General features: G+C 40.1%; 1 pseudogene; it reads left to right on the forward strand.

The window, feature by feature from the left end:
• Window positions 1-15,745: 15,745 nt before the first annotated feature.
• Window positions 15,746-19,147, forward strand: LOC122128307 (annotated as a pseudogene).
• The last annotated feature ends 2,681 nt before the right edge of the window (window positions 19,148-21,828 follow it).

Raw genomic sequence — 21,828 nt, forward strand, 5'->3', positions numbered from 1 at the left:
CTCCCTCCACCCCAGCTGCTTTCTCCTCCCCCCTGTTTTCTCCCATAGCTGCCTGTCTCGGGCCATTTCCACTGAAGCAAAGGAATTGTATGTCCACTTTCCAGACCCTCTCTCCTTCAACCATTTTGCTGGCTCAAGTAAGGGTGATGGCTTGCTTCCTGCGGCACTGAGGATTATATCCATATAAGAATTCAGCAGAGAATTGTTACGAAGATTTTTAACTACTGTCCTGCTATGGTACTATAGTTGAGCATCTTTAATATTGAGAAATAATTCAGCTATAGGGTGACCAGCATATGAACATAGGGCAGTTCCTGGTAGCGATTGTACTGGTTGAGGACAGTCAGCTGAAGATTTGTGTATTTTAAATGCTGTGGTTCACTGAATTTTAAGTGAGGATTTCCTCGAAATGAGTATAAGTTCCCTTCTGTCCCTTGTCAGAACTTTAAAAACCTCACAGTTTGTATAATGTAACCATTTGGGGCTTACTTTTAACTTGAACTAGTGTTAACTTCTTCAAGCAATAAGCTGAGAAGAGGTATACTTTCTAGTGTTCAATTCCCTCATTTAAACTGAGGTCAAGCACTAAGTGCCTGGCAGTGTCCAGACTGAAACAAAGCAATAATGTGATGTTTCAGTAAAGGTCAGAGTCTTGGTATCACAGGCAAGCTATGTCCAGTTAGAAGCTCCCTCTACAAAGTCCCCTGCCCTAAAAAAATGTCACTGTTTGAATTACCCACGGTAATCCAGAGAGAACAGGGTAGGGAAGGCAAGTAATAACAGCTGTTGCCTTGGCTTGACCAGACATAAACTAGGTAGGGAATGTCAAAAAAAGGTTATGAGATCAGTGTAATATCAGATAAACTTGATAAAGGAACAAGCATCAGACTAGACTCATCCATCCTGTAACTAACTGTAGAGTTTACAACTTAATAGTAATGGTTGCCTGATATCATTTGAAGTAACAGACTGGCTTTTATTTTGTTTTCCTCCAGTCTTAATGTTATATAATGTATTTAAACCCTTGTTTAAATAAAATAAAGCATGTTTTCAGAAATTATTTTAAAAAGTAAAATAATTGCCCACCATTTTTCTGCCTACTGTCAGGTCCAAATAGGGCTCAATAAAAAGGAATCTTGCATGGATCTTTCACCTGGTACCCAGAAAGACTGAAGTTGGGCCCCACAGAAAGGAGCATCTTCTATTACTTGTTCACCTACTGTTCAGAAAGGTTAGAATGATTGAAACCCTAGACTTACACTTATTATTGCAAATGAGGGAAACCTTGGGAAAAAACAACAACAGAGAAAAAGAAACTATATACAGGGTCTAATGAGAACCGCTTTTTTTTCAAAAGTTGGATTTCCTGTCAATATGTTTCATTATATATAGTCCTTTGCACTGTTTGGGATCTTGAGATCCCCTGTTAAGAATGTCTTCTACATATTCTAGCTGTTACAGATGAGGGAGATCATGTGACCTGCTTTTCTTTGTGTCAGGGTTACTTCACTTAATATAATTTCTTCCAAGTCTTTCCATTTCCTTATGAATGGAACAATGTTAGTCTTTCTGGTGGAAGATAGAATTCCATTGTGTAAAGTATCACATTTTCTTGATCCATTCACCAACTGAGGGGCTTTTGGGTTGGTTCCATATCTTGAATATAGTAAATAATGCTGTGATGAATATCGTCATATTGATGATGCTAAGTGAAACCAGCCCCAAGATATAACTTTGTGTCCATTGCACAATAACTTCCTACTCATTCCTCTCTAACTGTTCTACTTTCTGTCTCTGTATTTGCCTATTAATATATGTTCTCCAAGTGGATGCACACAATAAATGCCCTGTCTTGCCTGGCATACATCTTTTTTTTTAATTTTTTATTGTAGAGATACTATACAGAGGGTTACAGTTACATGAGCAAGGTAATGAGTACACTTACTATTGAGCATTGTTACCCCCCTCCATTGTTTTTCCCCTACCATCCCTTCCCTCCCTACCTTCCCCAAGGTTCTTTTTTTTTTAAATTGTGATTAAGTGATTACATAATTTCCCAAATTTCACAGTATTGTGGAATAATGATGCTCATTTAAAGTCACAAGCTCATTCTAACTTTCCTGGAGCAAATTGTCTATCACAGTCTGTAACATATAACGGTGTTCACATGTTATATACCATATATGTGATCAGCAGCATGGGGATATTTAGTAGTGGTTCAACCAGATGAGCGGGAGTTCTTTGTTTCTTAAGTCCTGTTAATTTTGTCATATCACCTAAAATTTTGGATTTAGCATCCACTTATCAGGGAGACCATGTACCGTTTGTCTCTTTGCTCTTGGCTTACCTCGCTCAACATGATTCCTTCTAGCTCCATCCATTTCCTTGCAAATGCCATTATTTTGTCATTTCTAATGGCTGCATAATATTCCATCCAAGTTTTGGATCCATTCATCTGTAGTGGGGCATCTGGGTTGTTTCCATATCCTAGCTATTGTGAACTGTGCGGCAATAAACAGGGAGGTGTCCTTGTATATTGGTTCCTGTTGTTCAGGGTAGATGCCTAGAAGTGGTATGACTGGGTCATAAGGGAGGTCAATCTTTAGCTTTCTAAGGACCCTCCAGACTGCTTTCCAAAGTGGTTGTATAAGTATACATTCCCACCAGCAGTGTAATAGGATTCCTTTTTCTCCACATCCCCTCCAGCATTTGTCCTTGGCTGATTTGTGGATGTGGGACATTCTGACTGGGGTAAGGTGGTATCTCAGGGTTGTCTTTATTTGCATTTTCTTCACCACCAGGGATGATGAACATTTCCTCATGTGTTTCTTTGCCATTTTTATTTCTTCATCTGAGAAGTCCCTCTTTAGTTCCCTTGCCCATTTAGTAATTGGTTTGTTAGGTTTGGGAGGGATTAGTTTCTTGAGTTCCCTGTATATACTGGATGTTAACCCCTTGTCTGATATATTGCTGGTAAATATTTTTTCCCAATTAGTTGGTTGTCTTTCTAGTTTGGTTGCAATAGATTTAGCTGTGCAGAAGCTTTTTATTTTAAGGTAGTCCCATTTGTCCAATCTCTCTCCAATTTGTTGTGACCCTGGGACTCTGTTCAGGAAGTTCCTTCCTGTGCCTATTAGTTCAAGTGTCTCTCCTACTCTGTCCTGCAGTAGTTTCAGAGATTCAGGTTTAATGTTAAAGTCCTTAATCCATTTTGAGTTGATGTTGGTGCATGGTGATAGGCTGGGGTCCACTTTTAGTTTTCTGCATGTGGCTGCCCAGTTTTCCCAGCACTAGTGGTTGAAGAGACTGTGTTTCTTCCATTGTATGTCTTTGGCTCCTTTGTCAAATATCAGCTGGCTGTAGACCTGTGGATTTATTTCTGGATCTTCTGTTCCATTGGTCTTCAGGTCTGTTTCTGTGCCAGTACCATGCTGTCTTTGTTATTATAGTTCTGTAGTAGAGTTTAAAGTTCGGCATGGATATCCTTCCCATGTTGTCTTTATTCCCTAGAATTGTTTTGGCTATTCTAGGTCTTTTGTTGTTCCATATGAATTTTTGGACTGTTTTCTGTATTTCAGTGATGTACGTCATTGGGATTTTAATAGGAATTGCATTGAATTTGTATATTAATTTTGGCAGTATTACCATTTTCACTATATTGTCTGCCTATCCAAGAGCATGGGAGGTCTTTCCATTCCTAGTGTCTTCTGCAATTTCTTTCTTTAACTTTTTATAGTTTTCATTAAATAGTTCTTTTACATCTTTGGTTAGGCTAATTCCTAAATATTTTATTTTTTAGGAGGTTTTTGTGAATGGGGTTGCTCCCTTTATTTCCCTCTCTTCTTGTACATTGTCAGTGTACAGAAAGGCAACTGATTTTTGTGGGTTTATTTTGTATCCTGCTACTTTCTGGCATACAGCTTAATCATCAGCGTAATCATCCACATGGTACTATATTTTAGTGTTTCTTTTATTAAGAAAGAATAATAATGCAGGTATGTTATGTTTTCATTAATCATTCCATCCATGTATGGACATTAAGAGTCTTTCTACATCATGGCTTTGTGAAAACCACAGGAAAATTAAGCTTTTCATAGAATGACAAACACTGATTCTAGTTATGGTCAGGATCTTGACTAGAAGTTTCTGAGAAAGAGTAGAGTGGAAGCACCTGGAGCTTGGGGGAGAAGGATATGGGAGTTTGTTCACCAAAAGGAACAGTTTCACATGCAAGATGACCATGTTCTGGAGATCCTGCGCACTGAACGACTGTAGTACAGGGTAGGTCTCATGCCAATTGTCCCTGTGTTGAAAATGATGACATTTCCTCATGGAAGTGTTTTCTGTTTTTCAAACCTGCAATCTGTGTGGGTTTTCCTCAATTCACAATGCTTTAGTAAATAGAAAACACAGAGCAGCTGTATTTGGCAATCAGCAGGCACTCAGTAATATTCCCTGTTGTAAATGAAATATACAATTGAGTCATTTTAACTAGATGAGTCACATGGTGCCTCAGATCTCTGTTTCCTCAAGGCAGTAATTCATCTTGAAGGCACAGAAAGATATTGACTGCCAACTTGCCCATCCCATAGGCAGGGTCCTAAGGCTTCAAAGAAGGCTTGAGCTTATATAGAAGTGACCCTGTCAAACATCAGCCATCCTGGACTGGTGTCCCCAGGCTCTAAACAGCTGGATTAAGACCAAGAAGGGGGTGGATGCTTCCTTTCCTGGAGTGGAAGTGGCTTCCTTTAATGTGAGCTTTAGGATTGTCCCCCACTCTGTGACTGCCCTGTAGGAGGCAGGCTAGCACAGAGGCCACAGAAAGGTTCTGCCTAGCACCGAGTTGCTTCTGCCTTATCTTGGAAATCTGAAGCCCAGTTTTGGAAAGTAACAAGAGAAATTGTCACCTCCCAAACACTCACCAGGTCCAGAATTAAAGTTGAGGGGCAACAAGGCTGAGTAAGTGTTTGTGGAGCATATTACTGTAGAAGATCAGTGCACCACAAAAGGGAGGTAGAGATCATGATGTTACTCAATGCTAGAAGTTAGACAGGTTCATGTACATTCCATCATGTACCATTCGTGGATACGTATAACCAGAGCAAAAAAATTTAACAACATATGGAGAAAAAAATCTAGGAGTTCATAGGATGCTGCATGCTCTTCCTCCTGATACACTCACAGAATCTGTGCTTTCTTCTCTGCTATCCCAGATATCTCTGTTTCCCATTTCTTCAAACTGATAATGGAGGAACCAGACCAGATAGAGAACACAAGCATCTCTTCTCCCTTATGCGTATGCTTAATTCATGACTCCTTATTGCCCCAAACTTTTCCCCATGATAGTGTAAAACAGTGAAGAGAATCTATTTCTAAGCCATCTGCATTTCCATAGTATGCATAACAGAGACACCCTCACCTTATCATAGCCTGAACAGGCAACCTGCTTTTGTTAACCTTCCCTTGTCTTCCTGCAAGACGTGAGCTCAAGTAGTTCTCCTGTCTCATAAGTAAATATATTATGCCAACATTTTGTATGCTTTTCTACTCAGAAGGTTAAACCTATACACAAAAATTCATTTAAGGCTAATCTGTAGGATTAATAGTCTTTATCTCTTTCTTTAAGACAACCACTGTAACCATTACAAGTGCTTATTTTATGATATCCATTGTTTGGTATAAATTCCCTGACCGTGGCCAATCTTAAGGTAACTGTGAAGTCACTGAGTATACATCTGAGAACAAGTGAATACAGTTGTATCATTCCATAATATTACCACAATACAGAAAAAAATGGAAACAACTTCAACAGCGCTGATAACAGAACATGCAATGAAATCTTTGGGAAGCAAATCTTTTTTTTTTTTAATTATAATTTTTATTTTTTGTGAACATACTGTACAGAGGGGTTACAATTAAATGAGCAAGATAATGAGTACATTTCTTATCAAGCATTGTAGCCTCATCCTTTGTTTATCCTTCACATCCCTTCCCAGCCTCCTCCCCCTCCCCCCAATCACCCCCCCGCCCCCCCGCACCAAAGTTGTAAAGTTCATTTTCGACATGACAAATTGTACTTCTCATTGTTGCAACAGGTCCACCTGTATCCTTAAACGACTTGTTTTTCCACATCTCCTCCACAAATTATACCGACATCAAATATAGTGAAAGCAGGGGATTTACTGTGGGGGAGGGACATACAAAGAAACAAAGAAATAATTTTAAAAATGTGTTACAAACAAATGCATGAAAGAAAAAAAACATTAAAATACATATCTAAGGGTTCATTTTCCTAACATCACATTATCTGATCTTTTCTGCTTGACTCATACATATACTAGATATTGCAAATAAGGGAAACCATGGGACCTATGTTTCTTTCGGCTTGGCTTACTTCACTTAATATAATTTTTCCAAGCCTTTCCATTTCCTAACAAATGGGGCAATGTCATTCTTCCTGGTGGGGGCATAGAATTCCATTGTGTATATACACCACATTTTCTTGATCCATTCATCTACTGAGGGGCATCTGGGTTGGTTCCATATCTTAGCTATGGTAAATAATGCTGCAATAAACATAGTTGTGCTGGTAGCTTTAGTGTGGTCTTGTTTGTAAACATTTGGGTAAATGCCCAAAAATGGGATTGCTGGGTCGTAGGGGAGCTCTATGTGAAGTCTTTTTTTTGGGGGGGGGGTCAGGTTGTGGGGACTGAACTCTGGGCCTGGGCGCTCCCTCAGCTCTTCAGCTCAAGGCTAGCGCCCTACCACTTGAGCCACAGCACCACTTCCGGCTTTATTCTTTTTTGCTTATGTGGTGCTGAGGAATCGAACCCAGGGCCTCAGGCATGCAAGGCAAGCTCTCTACCACTGAGCCACCTTCCCAGCCCCGTGAAGTCTTTTGAGGAACCTCCATACTGCTTTCCAAAGTGGTTGAACAAGTTTACACTCCCACCAACAATGAAGTAAGGTTCCCTCCACTTCTCTTCAATCTAGTATTAGAATGCCTAGCTACAGCAATAAGACAAGATGCAGACATAAAGGGGATCCAAATAGGGAAAGAAGAAATAAAACTCTCCCTCTTTGCAGATGACATGATCTTGTATTTAAAGAATCCCATAGACTCCACTCCCAAATTACTCAAGCTGAGGTCTGTTCTTTTGCCAGTACCAAGCTGTTTTGATTACTATGGTTTTATAGTAGAGTTTGAAATTTGGTATTGATATTCCTCCAGCAGTGTTCTTTCCGTTGAGGAGCGTTTTTGCTATTTGTGGTATTTTATTATTCCATATGAATTTTTGGATTGCCTCTTCTATTTCCTTGAAGAATGAGTTTGGAATTTTGATAGGTATCGCGTTGAATTTGTAGATAGCCTTGGGAAATATTGTCATTTTCACGATGTTAATCTTTCCAATCCAGGAGCATGGGAGGTTTTGCCATTTTCTAAGTTCTGTTTTGATTTCCTTTTTCAGGATTTTAAAGTTTTCATCATAGAGGTCCTTCACTTCTTTGGTTAAGTTAATTCCTAGGTATTTTATTTTTTGTGGGGCTATTACAAATGGAGTTGCTTTCCTAATTTCAGCCACACTTTTCTCATTGTTGGCATACAGAAAAGCCATTGATTTTGGGGGGTTAATTTTATAACCTGCTACTTTGCCAAAGTTTTGAATCAGCTTGAGTAATTTGGGAGTGGAGTCTATGGGATTCTTTAAATACAAGATCATGTCATCTGCAAAGAGGGAGAGTTTTATTTCTTCTTTCCCTATTTGGATCCCCTTTATGTCTGCATCTTGTCTTATTGCTGTAGCTAGGCATTCTAATACTAGATTGAAGAGAAGTGGAGAGAGTGGACATCCTTGTCTTGTTCCTGAGTTAAGAGGAAATGGCTTTAGTTTTTCACCATTAAGTATAATGCTGGCTGTAGGTTTGTCATATACAGCCTTTATTGTATTGAGGAATGTTCCATGGATTCCTAATTTTTCCAAAACCTTCATCATAAAGGGGTGTTGGATCTTGTCGAATGCTTTTTCTGCATCTATTGAGATAACCATGTGGTTTGGGCAGCAAATCTTTTGAGGAATTTCCATCAATATAATTTATTTTTACTGAAAGTACCCATAATTGAATAGGTAATTATGAGCTCAGAGATTAGGGTCATAAGTGGCCTACAGAACATCTTTAGTCTTCATCTTTTTTCTTCATATACCATGTGACTCTGACCCAGAAGTCAACTCTCTACCACAAACAGGAAAGCAGCTGCTATAACCCTTCTTTAGCTCATACCCAGGACTAAAATAAACATCCTGTTTCCCTAACATTATCTTTCCTTTAAACCTCAAGTCCTTTGTCCTAAAAGTACATTTCTTTTTTTTTTTTTTGTTGGTCATTGGGCTTGAACTCTGGGCCTGGGTGCTGTCCCTTAGCTCTTCAGCTCAAGGCGATCACTCTACCGCTTGAGCTACAATGCCATTTCCAATTTTCTAGTGGTTTTTATTGGAGATAAGACTCTCACAGACTTTCCTGCCCGGGTTAGCTTTGAACCGTGATTCTCAGATCTCAGCCTACTGAGTAGCTAGTATTACAGGTGTGAGGCACGGTTGCCCGGCTTAAAAGTACATTTCTTTATTGAGACAGTCACCATCAACTCTAGGTATGTTTGACCAGTGTAGCAATCCTAGTCTACTAACAATTCTACTCTTCTCTCCAGTATGAAACTATTTCTTTGTAGGAGGAGATCTTTTATTTCATGGGAGTAATTGTTGAGTAAGCCTTTGGTAATGTTCAATTGATAAAAGAGGTAAAGATATGGTTGAATGACTGTATGTAAAAATGTGTTTAAATAGTTATCTATATATGCATGCATGTATTTTTCAGTATTTAGAAAACCAATCAAATTTTAAGACACAAGAAAGATAAGAGCAACCAGGTAAATGAAATACTAAAGTAAAAATAGCCAAATACTTTGAAAGAAGAAAAGACAAAGCTGGACACCAGTGGCTTATGCCTGAAATCCTAGCTAAACATGAGGCTGAAATCTGAGCATCATGGTTCAAAGTCAGCCCATGCAAGAAAGAACATGGCTCTTATCTACAATTAAACATAAAAAGGTGGAAATGGAGTGCTAGCTGTTTATTAACCAGAAAAGCTCAGTAAATAGTTCCCAGGCCTGAGTTCAAATCTCAAGCACACAAAACAGAAAAAAATGCCAAAAGATTTAATAGAGAAACAAAAGTGAAGGAGAAGACAACAATAACCTGGAGCCTTTATAAAATAATAGCACTAAATACATGCTATCTAAGTTTATAATATATGCAAGTGGTCATACTATCTTTAAAAGTTAATATCAACTTAAATAAAAAAAGCACTCAAATATTTACAAAAAAATCACTTTAAATATGTGTTTAAATAAGTCAAAAATAGAGGATGGAAAAGAAATAACACAAACAATCCCAATGAATTCTTAAAACCAGAATTGTTATATACACTATTAATATGAGCACTTTGGAAGCTAAGGCAGTGGGATCTTGTGCTCAAGATTAATTGGGCTGCATCATAAGTGTAAGCCTAACAAGGATTGCATAGAGAATTCAATGACCCCTTGGGTTACGTAGACCATGTCTAAAAAAAAAAAAAGAGAGAGGAAGCTAGGAACCCCTGGCACACAACTATAATTCTAGCTGTACAGGAGGCCGAGAGCTGAATGTTTCAGTTGAAAACAAGCCTGGGACGAGAAATTCTACATGAGCCTTATCTCCAATCAATCAGCGAAAGGGTAGAACCTGGGTTATGGCATAGAAATAACTCAAGCTATGTTTTTAACCATAATACAATTAAAGCAGAAAGATCCAAGTGCCAATGGTCAAGCCTATACTCCTACCTACTCAGGAGATTGAGATCTGAGGAACATGGTTTGAATTAAGCCTTTAAAAAAGTCCATGAGATTCTTCAATGCTGTTAACAGGCAAAAAGCTGTAAGTGGATATATGGCTCAAGTGGTAGAGCGCCAGCTACTAGCAGAAAAAGGCAAGGAATTGTACCCCGTACCAGCACAAAGACAAAAAGCAAAGGAAAAGAAACAGAAAGATACATGGAAGAAGTGGCACAGTGGCTCAAGTGGTAGAGTACAGCCTTGATCTGAAGAGCTGAAGGACAGCGCTCAGGCCCAGAGTTCAAGCCCCATGACCAATAAAAAAAGGATACATGAAAATATCTTCAAATGTTTTCTTTGAAAATTTTGTATTTACCAAGAACCAATGAGTCAAAATGGAAGATTCAATACAAATGGAATAGTAATTGCAACTGAATGAAAAGAAAAAAAATGTAACATATTAAAACATGTAGGATATAGAAGATAGGCTGGTCTCATTGTTCCAGTTTATCCTTTTGAGAGGTTCAAGACACCAGGGCAGCCAGAGCAAAGTTTAAGAGCTTTTATCTCCACAGAAAAAGCTAGGCATAGTGGCACTTGCTTGTCATTCCAACTACACTTAAGCCATAAATAAGAGGAACACAATCCAATTCTGCCTAGGCAAAAAAACAAGAACATAACACACACACACACACACACACACACACACACACACACACACACACACTCCCCTAAGGGAAAAACAGAGCAAAAAGGGCTTGGAGGAATGGCTCAAACTGTAGAATGTGAGCCTAGCAAGCAAATAGCTCTAAGTTCAAACTCCCAGTACTCTACCACAAAAAGACAAAAATGTTCTCAGTTTTCAAAATAAAGCTTTTTTTTTTACATTTTTATTTATTTTTTATTGTGAAAATACTGTACAGAGTGGTTACAATTACATGGGCAAGATAATGAGTACATTTCTTATCAAGCATTGTAGCCTCCTCCTTTGTTTCCCCTTCCCATCCCTTCCCATCCTCCCCCTGTCCCCCCACCCAATTCTCCCCGCCCCGCCCCACCAAAGTTGTAAAGTTCGTTTTCGACATAACGACTTGTACTTCTTGTTGTAACGGGTCCACCTGTATCCTTATTTAAACGACTTGTTTTTCCCCTTCCCCTCCACAAATTATACCGACATCAAATACAGTGAAAGCAGGGGTTATACTGTGGGGGAAGGACATACAAAGAAACAAAGAAATAATCTTATAAATATGTTAGAAACAATCGCATGAAAGAAAAAACATTTGAATACATATCTTAGGGTTAATTTCCCTAACATCATCTTATCTGACCTTTTCTGCTTGACTCAGACATATACTAGATATTGCAAATAAGGGAAACCATGAGACTTATGTTTCTTTGGGCTTGGCTTACTTCACTTAATATAATTTTTTCCAAGTCTTTCCATTTCCTAACAAATGGGGCAATGTCATTCTTTCTGGTGGAAGCATAGAATTCCATTGTGTATATATACCACATTTTCTTGATCCATTCATCTACTGAGGGGCATCTGGGTTGGTTCCATATCTTAGCTATAGTAAATAATGCTGCAATAAACATAGTTGTGCTGGTAGCTTTAGTGTGGTCTTGTTTGTAAACATTTGGGTAAATGCCAAATGAACCTACAGACCTATAGCCATCTAATCTTCGATAAGGGAGCTAAAAAAATAGAATGGAAGAAAGACAGCCTCTTCAGTAAATGGTGCTGGCAAAATTGGTTAACTACTTGTAGAAAACTAAAGCTAGATCCTTATATATTACCCTGCACCAGAATCAACTCCGAAATGATACTTTTTAATTCAAACTTTCTTCCCAATCGTACTTGCCTAGCATTACCATTATAGGCTTGATAACCAATGCTAATAAGAATAGACTTTCCATATAGGTGACATTACAAAATCTTTAGTAATACTTGGTATGAGAACAAGAGATTCAACACATTCCTTCCACATAGATGGTTCTGTCCGGGCTGGCTTTGAACCACAATGCTCAGAACTCAGACTCCTAAGTAGCTAGGATTACACGTGTGAGACACCAGCATCCGGCTTCACTACTGATTTTCTAACCAATCTTGTGTTCTGTGGCAATCATAGTTGCTTTAGCAACTATCTATCTAGAGGTGCAATCCTTACCTGTAGTTCAGATGAAATTGTACAGGGCCTGGTTACATTTTAAGGAAAGATTCGTCCAACAAGACTCTCAGGGTGAAGTAATCATTGTTTATGTCCTACTTCTAGGACTGCATAGTCCCAGAGGAGTACTGTGAGGAGGTCTAGAGCTATGGCCATGCTCCAGGACAATAATAGTTAACTAGAAAATTAAATGTCCAAACTAAAAACTAAAACGAGTATGGCTGAGCATAAGAAACACAGTTTTTTGCATTTTAGGAGCCCACAGTTCCACAAAGAGCCCTGGATGTGAATCACCTGTGAGCTCTATCTGGCAGGAAATGAACAGAGTCCACTGGGAAGGTATGGCTTTATAAGGAAAAGGGGTACTCTTTAAGGTGGGGACTTGCTTTTACCTGAATGAAAATGTGTGCCACCAAGTACTGAGTTTCTCCCTCACCCTCTCAATCATGCCTTAGAAGCTCTCCCTGGGCCTTTTCTTATTCTTGGGATCCACAGCTGAAGTCTTTCTGACACAGCCCAACTGAGTCTTTAACATTGAGATTGCAAAGATTGCAACATGGTTGTAAGAAACAGAGTCACATAAAGGAAGGTACAAAGAGAGTCAAAGGACAGGACAGAAAAGGTGCCCTATGGGCTGGGGTAACTTGGAGTGGGTCTGTGCATCCTGGTGTGGGAGATCCATGTACAATCTTGTGCAGTTCTACTGCAGTCCTTCATGTGGAGCTTCCCAGGCCCAGGAAATCTCAACCTCAGTCCCTCTAACTGCAGGCAGAGTGCTTGTCCTCCAATTCCAGTGGGACAAATATTACCCTCCTTCTCTGTCATCCACTGACTCGGTGCTGGAGGCCAGTAGGGAGGACAGACAGACCAGTGGACCTAGTGAGCCCCTAGGAACAATGCAACAACTTGAGCTATATCTAGTGGGAAGAAATCTCATCTGCATCTGTGCTGCATACTCAGTCCAAGAGACTGTACACTTGGCATCCTAGATATCAAGAAGCATTTTGGGGGACCCAGATCTCTTCTGCTCATGTATTGCAGACTTTGTATTATACACTGGCTCTTTCAACACAACCATCCATTCATCCCTTCCTAGAAACACATAGAATGTGAGGAATATCTGCCTATGACTTCCTTGAGAATCTCCATCTAGTTCCAGCCTTACATGATATGCAACACTATTGCATCACAGGCCATGCTGGCCCTCCTCAGGTCTCACTCTCTTGGTCCCCACATGCCATAGAGCCACACTGACCCTGCTTTCTCACAGCTGGCTTTTTCTCAAGTTAATTCTAGCATTTGCTACAATATACCCCAGACTTGCCTGGTCAACTAAAACCAACTCCCCCTCCACCATATCCTTAGGGCTTTGTCCTCCCCCAGAGTGGAAAACCCTGTGTTCTAAAATGGCAAAATGTGGAAGAGTAGTAAGATCGTGGCTGGGTCATTCCAGCCCTTTCATAATATGACTAATCCCACGTATGAGGTAATGAGCTCAGGGACTCCTCTCCTAAAGCCTCTCTTCCTATGTGGTTCCTTTGGTACTATAATTTTAACAGAAATTTTGGAGGAAGACAAGCCATCAAACTTTAAGAACTTGGTGGAAGAATAAAGGACAGAAACCACATAATTACTTCAGTAGTCCTAGATAAAGCATTTGAAATAATAAAAAACCCTTTCATAATTAAAAAGACTAAAAAAATACCTAGGAAATAATGTAATGTTCTCATTCTTCAAATGAACATCTATGAAAAGCAAGTGGCTAAAACCCTATTAGGGAAGGAAAGAATACTTCTCCCTAAAGTGGTAAACAAAGCCATAATTTCTTTCCTTGTGCCTTTTACTCATAACTAAACTGGATGATCTAGCTAGAAATAACCAGGTGAGGAAAAAAAGACATCTAAGACTGAAAAGTAAGAAGCAAAACTACCTCTATTTGCAGGTGACAAAAAGTTATATGGAGCAAGTACCAAAGTGTTCATTAAAAATTACTACTGTAAAATATTCGGAAATAAATAAGTACAAAGCTGGGCAAATCATGCCTATAACATTCGCTCAGGAGGCTGAGATCTGAGGACCATTGTTTAAAGCCAGCCTGGGCAGAATTGTCCATGATAATTTTATCTCCAATTAACCAATAAAATGCTAGAAGTAGAGATCTGATTCAAGTGGTAAAGCATTGGCCTTCAGGAAAACAGATCAGGGACAATGCCCTGGCACTGACTTCAAGCCCCAATACTGGCAAAATTACTATTTATGCCAGTACCTAAGATCAAGATTGTAGAATGCAACCTCACAATATGGAAGAATTATACATCTATATGCCAGCAATAATAAAACCAAAAATAACTTTCAAAAAGTTTTAATATAAAATAGTATCAAAATGGTGAAACGAGTGTAAAAAAATAAGCACACATTTGACCCATTGGAGACAATCAGATATTAAAAATGATGAAAGGAAGTAAAGCCCTGAAAAGATAGGGGATCATACTTTGTTACTCTATAATTGTATGATAGCCATGTTTATGAAAATGATCCACAGAGTAAAAACCAAAACATGAAAATCTCAGCTGTCCTTTGCTATACTTACTTTTATGTCCCCTTCAGAAGGTATATTTTGTTGCAGCTCACAATGCTGGGATGGGTAACCTAAACTGGAACAAGGTAAGGGGCCAGGACTGAACTAGCCACTAACATGTTTTATTTCTGCAGAAAATAACACTGGTTCTTAGATTCATGATGGATTTTGAGCAATCTAGAATGGTCAGTCCTGTAACAGAGAACGATGATAATGAACTCAGGCTTTAAGTATCAAAATTTACTACAAAATGCAATCAAGATAGCACCCTACTCTTGCACAGAAAGACATCTAGGTCAGAGGGGTAGAGAAAATTCAGGGGAATAAAAACAACATTTAGGGTTGGTTGATTTTGACTCAGAACACAATATAGCTCAATATGGGAAAATATTCGTTTCAACAAATGGTGCTTGAACACTTGAATAATGGATATTTACTTGAGTAATGAATAAAAGAATGAGACCTAACTAAATTTTAAACATTAACACACAGTGGATCACAGGTTTAAGTATAAAGGCTCAACTATAAAAGTCTTAGAGGAGAATACAGAAATCAGTCCTTGTAATATTTATCTATACAATCATTTCTTAACCATGACACTAAATTACAAGCGATCAGGAAAAAGACAGAATTTTTCCTGCTAACTGCACTCATTAATGGTTCATTCAGAAATTGAAAGAAAACAGACAAGGAGACAATACTTGCAAACTATATCATTGAAGGAACTTGTATCTTGGATTTTGTAAAGAACTTATACAACTCAACCATAAAAAGACAATTAACCCAATGTAAAATAGGGGTAAAATGTGTGACTGTACAGTGTCAGTTATGAAGATGACACACAACACAGGAAAACATGATCAAAATCATCAGTCAGCTTGGAAATGCAAATCCAACCCTTATGAAACTATGGTTTTCTCTCCACTATAGCAGCTGCATAACCAAAAAGGCAGACAATGAGAAGTGCTGGCAGGGTTGTAGAGAAACTGGAGCCCTCATACATTGGTAGTGGGAATTCCAATGTTGCAGTCACTACCAAGTAGTTCCATGAAATGCTAATGTTCATATGACCCAGTGATTCCACTCCCAATGCCTTGCCTAAGAGAAATGAAAATATATGCCCACACGAAAATGGGCACAGGTTTGTTCACACCAGCAGCATCTATTCAAGACACAAAGTAGAGAAAATCCACATTTTCATCAATTGATGAATGGAAAAACATGTGATATATCTATACAATAATTATTCAGAAATACATACAGAATCAAACATGAATTCAAAACCATTTTGTGCTAAATGATAAATATTTACTAAAGATCACATCTTTCACTATCCCATTGATATGGAATTTGTAGATCAGAGAAATCTGTAGACGTGAAGTGCAACAGTGGTTGTTAAGGGCTGGAAAAGGAAGCTTGGGGTAGAATACAAGATTGACTACTGTGGCTGCCTGGTGGACAGAGGTCCTCATTCCCCTCCATGCAGCTGTCATGTTAGGGACCCATCAAATCTTCATGGGACTGCTTCAAGAAGATGCTTATGGAGTTTGGACCTTCTTACCTTAAGGACACGTCCTGCTTTGATCTAGCTGATAGGGCTTCTCTCTTGCTTCATATCCACATCTAAGCAATGGATAAGAAAAGCTTCCTCAAGAGAGACAATGAATGCTATTTAAGTAGAATAAAGGGCAGATTGTCCAATCTCTTTAATAGACCAAGAGAAAGCTTGATATCATAAATAATATTTATGAATTTCATGGTCTCAGTAGGCAGTCTGTGAGCCCCCATGACCCTTCAGAAAACCTCTACTGTGCTTGACTCATTGCTTGATTTCTAGAAAGATCAAACTCAGAGGGAAAACCAAGATCAATGACACAGGAAGAGCATGATTTAAAAAATCCAAATGTACCTAAGTGAGCATTATAGTGGGGATCTCTCCTATGGTACAAGATATGGTCAGAGACACTTCCTATCCAATATCTTAATTCAGAATGAAAGTATTGTGGCACAATCCTTGGGAACTAAAAGCTAGAACCATTGGATATCCTATGTGTGGTGTCAAGAATAAACATCCACTGTCTTCCTTGCACTTGAATCCATAATAACTAGTCATCAATAAGGCTAATAATGGCAAACATTGTCCTTGGTCCCTGCACTGAGGGCTTCTGTCCACCAGCCTAATAACTTATACTAAAGAAAGGATTACTCCCTTAGAGTCTGCAATCTCTCCTTGCCCTGGATCTCCAAGCAGTCACCAAGCAGGCTGTCACTGCCCAATTGCATGGCAGGGTGTACAGTATCTGCTGCATCTTGTCTTCCCACTGGTCAGTCTTACTAATGGGGGCACCTGGAGCAGAAAAAAGAGGAGGTGAGGAACACCCTGTGGGAAAAACAGAGGTAATTGGAACTAGGCCATGAAGAAGAGTCAGTAGTTGGGTGATTGGTTATCCCTGATGACAAAGACAGGCATCTGAGGATAAATAACAAGGATGAGACAGAAAGGCAGAGCTAGCCATTGTCTAACTATCCCTCACAAGAAGAAGAGGAGGGAACCAGAGTCTTCCCGAGGGGCAGCCACCAGGCCCTGTGTTCCCCCTCCTTTCTGTCTGCCCTCCCTTCCCATGTCCTTCTCCATCCTTGTCTCCCTCATCCCTTGGATTGTCTTCCCTCTTCCTCCCCCCACCTTCCTTCCCTCATTCTCTCAACCCCAGTCCACTCCCTCTCTGATCCCAGTTGCCCCCACCACAATGGAGGTGCCCCAGCCTGAGCCAGTATCTGACTTGGCTCTCCTCAGTCTGGTAGGTGTGCATGGTAGCACCCAGCACTATCTCTGAAGCAAGTAGCAGTGTCAGTCTCACCAGTCCACCCTCACCAAGACCATGCACAACCTCACTGACCTTGGCAGTGAGACCCCAAAGTGTATGGCAGGGAACCTGACTTCTGTAGCTGGCTGTTCCTGTCCAGGAGCACATCTGAATCTTCCCTGTCATCCCAGTCCTCAGAATCTTCAGATGCAGGTTTTGGCATGGATCTCCCAGCCCAAGATAGCATAGCAAGCATTTGAAGAGACTATCCAGGTAGCCAGCAGAGTCATTCGAAATGAGCAACTTGCCATAAGATGCTTTCAGTCCTTGCTGGTGAGGCTGCTGGGCCACAGCCCTATGCTACAGAACATAACCAATTCCCAAACCCCAGACATCTGGAAGAAGAGTGAGGCATGTGATGCAGCTGCCAACAACTCAGAGAATGACAAAGAAAATGATCGATTTGTCTTCAAGATACCATGGAGGCCCACACAGGCAAGCTCCGCCCAAGCTTCGGTGGCCATGGCCAGCTGCAGGGAGGCCTTTGCCCAGAGACCAAACTCAGACCCTAATCTGATTTGTCTCACTCCAGAGCAGAAGATGGTAGGGGAACAAATCCCCACTGAAGGGTCTAATGAGGATGATGATGGGATCATGGACATCCTGGAGAATGACTTAAAGAATGATGCCACTGTTCCTTCAGGTATGGAGAGCCTCATTAGTGCTCTACTGGTCAAAACATTGGAAGGAAAACAGGTAAGATCATGTTCAACAAGTGCCAGTTGTTTTTCTGCTCTCCACCCATGCCCTATATTATAATTTGGCCCATCCTCAAGAGACTGGATGGGCCCCAGGACAAGGACACATCTGTGTAGAGCAAGCAGAGGAGGAGTTTGACCCTCCTAAAGGAATAGCAGCAGCCTAAAGAACCTAAAGCCCATATCCTCTACTCAAAGTCCCTGTGTCATGAGATTGAGAGCATCCTAGACAGTGAATGGAGATTACTCCAAGGCCTTCCTTCTGTGGATGAAAAACATCAAGGCCTCAAGTACATCTGACCCCAGAAACTATGGTGGTACTGTTGATGGGCAAGTTCAGTAACATTGTGGAAAAGTTCATAGTTGTAGACTACAGATACCCCTATGAAATGAAGATGGACACATCAAGTCAGCTGTGAACTTGCCCTTGGAATGAGATATTGAGACCCACATGTTACAGAGCCCTATGGCCCTCTGTAACATAGACTAGAGAATCATCTTCATTTTCCACTGTGAATTTTCATCTGAGCAGGGGCCTCACAAATGTCAATTCCTCAGGGAATGGGACGGTACTGCCAGTGACTACCCTGTAATACCCTGAGAGTAGCTACCGAGAGTTCTACCCACAGTACCCAGAGTTCTGTGAGCCCTGGGACTACCAGCCCATAAGCCATGAGAACTATAGAGCTGAGATGAGGAACTTCCATCTCAAGACATGGAGCTGGACCAGGGAGTGGAGCCAGTGTGAGCTATGTAGCAGGCTCAGGACCAATGAGGGGCCAGTGTTGTTCCTGCCACCTTCCTTGCCTTGTGATTCCTGCAGCCAGTGGTCCCATGGGCCTACAGGAGGCCTCAGGTGTTACCCAGGGAAAGATGGCTGGGTGTGGCCATCTGCCCTTGTCCCTAACTCTCCTTGTCTCACTCCAATCATTTTCCATATCTTGGTGTATTGTATGTACTTTGTCACCTGAAGAGCCAGACCTGTTGAGCCAGTACCAGCTCAGAAGGAAGTATTTTGTGTTTAGTAGGAGCCTTTGTTTTGCATTTTTCTTTTTGGGGTTAGCTGTCTTTTGTGTGCCCAGAAAAGCCTTATGTATCAGATGAGTCTTGGATAGTCACAGTCCTTCTGTGGCCTGGGAGGCAGTAGATTGTCTATGGTCTCTGCAGGAGTCATGATATGTGTGTCATCATGCCTTGCCTCATTCTCCTTTCCTCTCTCCTGTCCTTCTGCAAAGCACCTACAACATAAACATAAGCACTTACTCTTCCCTGTTCTAGTGTTATATGTCTCAGGCCACATTTACTGGCTGTATAACCCTCTTCTCCCCTCACAACTGGGGTTAGGGAGACAAACATCAACTACCCACATGGTCCTGTCTTTTGTTCCCCCAGCAATGTTCCTATCTTTGGGGGTCTAGGATCCTTGCTCCCAGTGCTATGAACCCTGTTCTGACCTGTCAGAACTTGCTATTATTCTGTCATAGGCATCTAGATGTATGGATGGCCACAGATGCACAGTGCCTTGTACACACAAACACAATCTGAGTTTAAGTGATTTGGTGAGGATTTGGTGATTTGGTGATGTGGCAGGAACATGTGTATGTGTGTCTGTGTGGACAAAAGTCTTTACATTTAGCATTTGGAAGTATTCAAGAGTCAATGTCACGGAAGCACCTAAATCAAGGACCAAACGACCTCTGGATTCTGAATGTCTACATGTGAGAAGGAAGGGCTGTGCTGGAAGGTCTTGAAGAGTCATCTCTTAGAGCCTTGATTCAAAAAACCACTGAGCAAACTTAATAACCAAACAGGAAGAGGAGGAGGAGGAGGAGAAGGAGGAGGAGGGGAAGAGGGAGGGGGAGGGGGAGGGGAGGGGGAGGGGGAGGAGGAGGAGGAGGAGGAGAAGCCAGAAGTACAACTATGGTTCAAGAGATAGATTTTTTAGCCTTGAGGACAAAAATCCCATTCCCTGAGTTCAAGCCCCAATAATGACACAAAAGTAAGATGAATAAACATTTCCAGGATTCCTATGTTGCAGTTTCTGCCCTGCATACCTCCTAACCTCAGATGGATGCACTAGTCCCTGTATATCAACCTTCCCCTCTAACCCTCACCATACCATCTGTACAATTCAGAAATGTGTAATTTTAAAAGACAACAATCAACCTTTTAGTTTTTTCCTTATTATAAACATGTACTCAATTCCATGAAAAAGAGAAAATAGTAGAAATATGACCACTTTCCATGTTGCCCACTAGGAAGAGGCAGTAGTAAAGGGGAGGTTTCAGCAAGAGACAAGTTGAGTAACAGCCAGTGCCCAGGATCAAGAGTCTGCATGACTGAGATGTGATGACTGCTTCCTGGGAAAATAGGAATACAAACAATACTTAGGGTTCTCCCACACCAAACTCAACTGGCCAATAACATATTCACACACCCTCTTAAGAAGTTTGTCTCTCCACTGCTCAGTGAGTGTAGCTTTATTGTCAGAGCTAGTGCTGTGATATCTATAGAAGTGGGAATAACCACATGGCAGGGATGATCACTGGGCTCTGAGAGGCCTTTTCTGAAGAGAAGTAGTCCCATCTTCAAGCCTCATTGGCTATATCAAAGCAATAATGAAGGTGAGCCAGTCATGCCAAACTATAAATATTTCCTTGCAATACAAGAATGCTCCGAAGACTTTATTTTATGTTTGTATAGTGGGCATTGCAATTACATTTGCACTTTTATGAATCTAATTTAAACATAAAGGATAACTAAAGTATTTCTAAGCTTTTTTGTAACATTAAAAAGATCCAAAATATAGTAAGGAATTTAAAAGAACATAAGCATTCTATTAAAAAAAACAATGCTTGATAAGAAATGTACTCATTACTTTGCCCATGTAATTGTAACCCCTCTGTATGGCATTTTCACAATTAAAAAAATGCTGAAACAAGAACACAGGATGACTCGTTACAACAAAGATACCCACAGGAGAGTATATTGGAAATGAACTTTATAATTTCGGGCAGGGTTAGGAGTAGGGAGATTGGGGGTAGGGGAATGAGGGTAGTGGGGAGGAGTGTGGGAGGCAGGGGAGGGAAGGGATAATGGGACAACAAGGGAAGGGGTAACAATGATGGACAAGTATTGTACTCATTGCCTTACTCCTGTAACTGTAACTCTATACAGCATCTTTATAATAAAATAAAAATTTTAAGAAAGAAAAAAATAATTAATATACATAAAAAGGTGGATATAATAGCTAACGAGAGGAATCAAACTTAAAATGTAATAGCCGAAAATATCCCCAGTTTGCCAAAATATTCCACCTGGAAGTATGACCTCCTCAAATGTCCAAAAGTAAAAGTTTTTTTTTCACAGTAACAGAAGGTGACTAACATTCACACTAGTCATGTAAGAGAAACATTCTACAGCATATTGCTGTTGCATTATCAGTCGAAGTACTGTATGTGAAATATTTTCAACATGACATATAAGTTTAATTATTGATTCATTGAAAAAAATCATGAGATGGAAAAATGAAACTTAATATCTAATGTTCACTAAAATTGAAAGCTGCATATGTTCTAGTAATAAATATTCAAATAACATTCAAATGATAAATTTTTATTTTATGGTCACATGAAATATTATTTACTATGCA

Source organism: Dipodomys spectabilis, unplaced genomic scaffold (genome assembly GCF_019054845.1).
Source record: "Dipodomys spectabilis isolate Male_0828 unplaced genomic scaffold, ASM1905484v1 ptg000328l, whole genome shotgun sequence".
NCBI lineage: Eukaryota > Metazoa > Chordata > Mammalia > Rodentia > Heteromyidae > Dipodomys > Dipodomys spectabilis.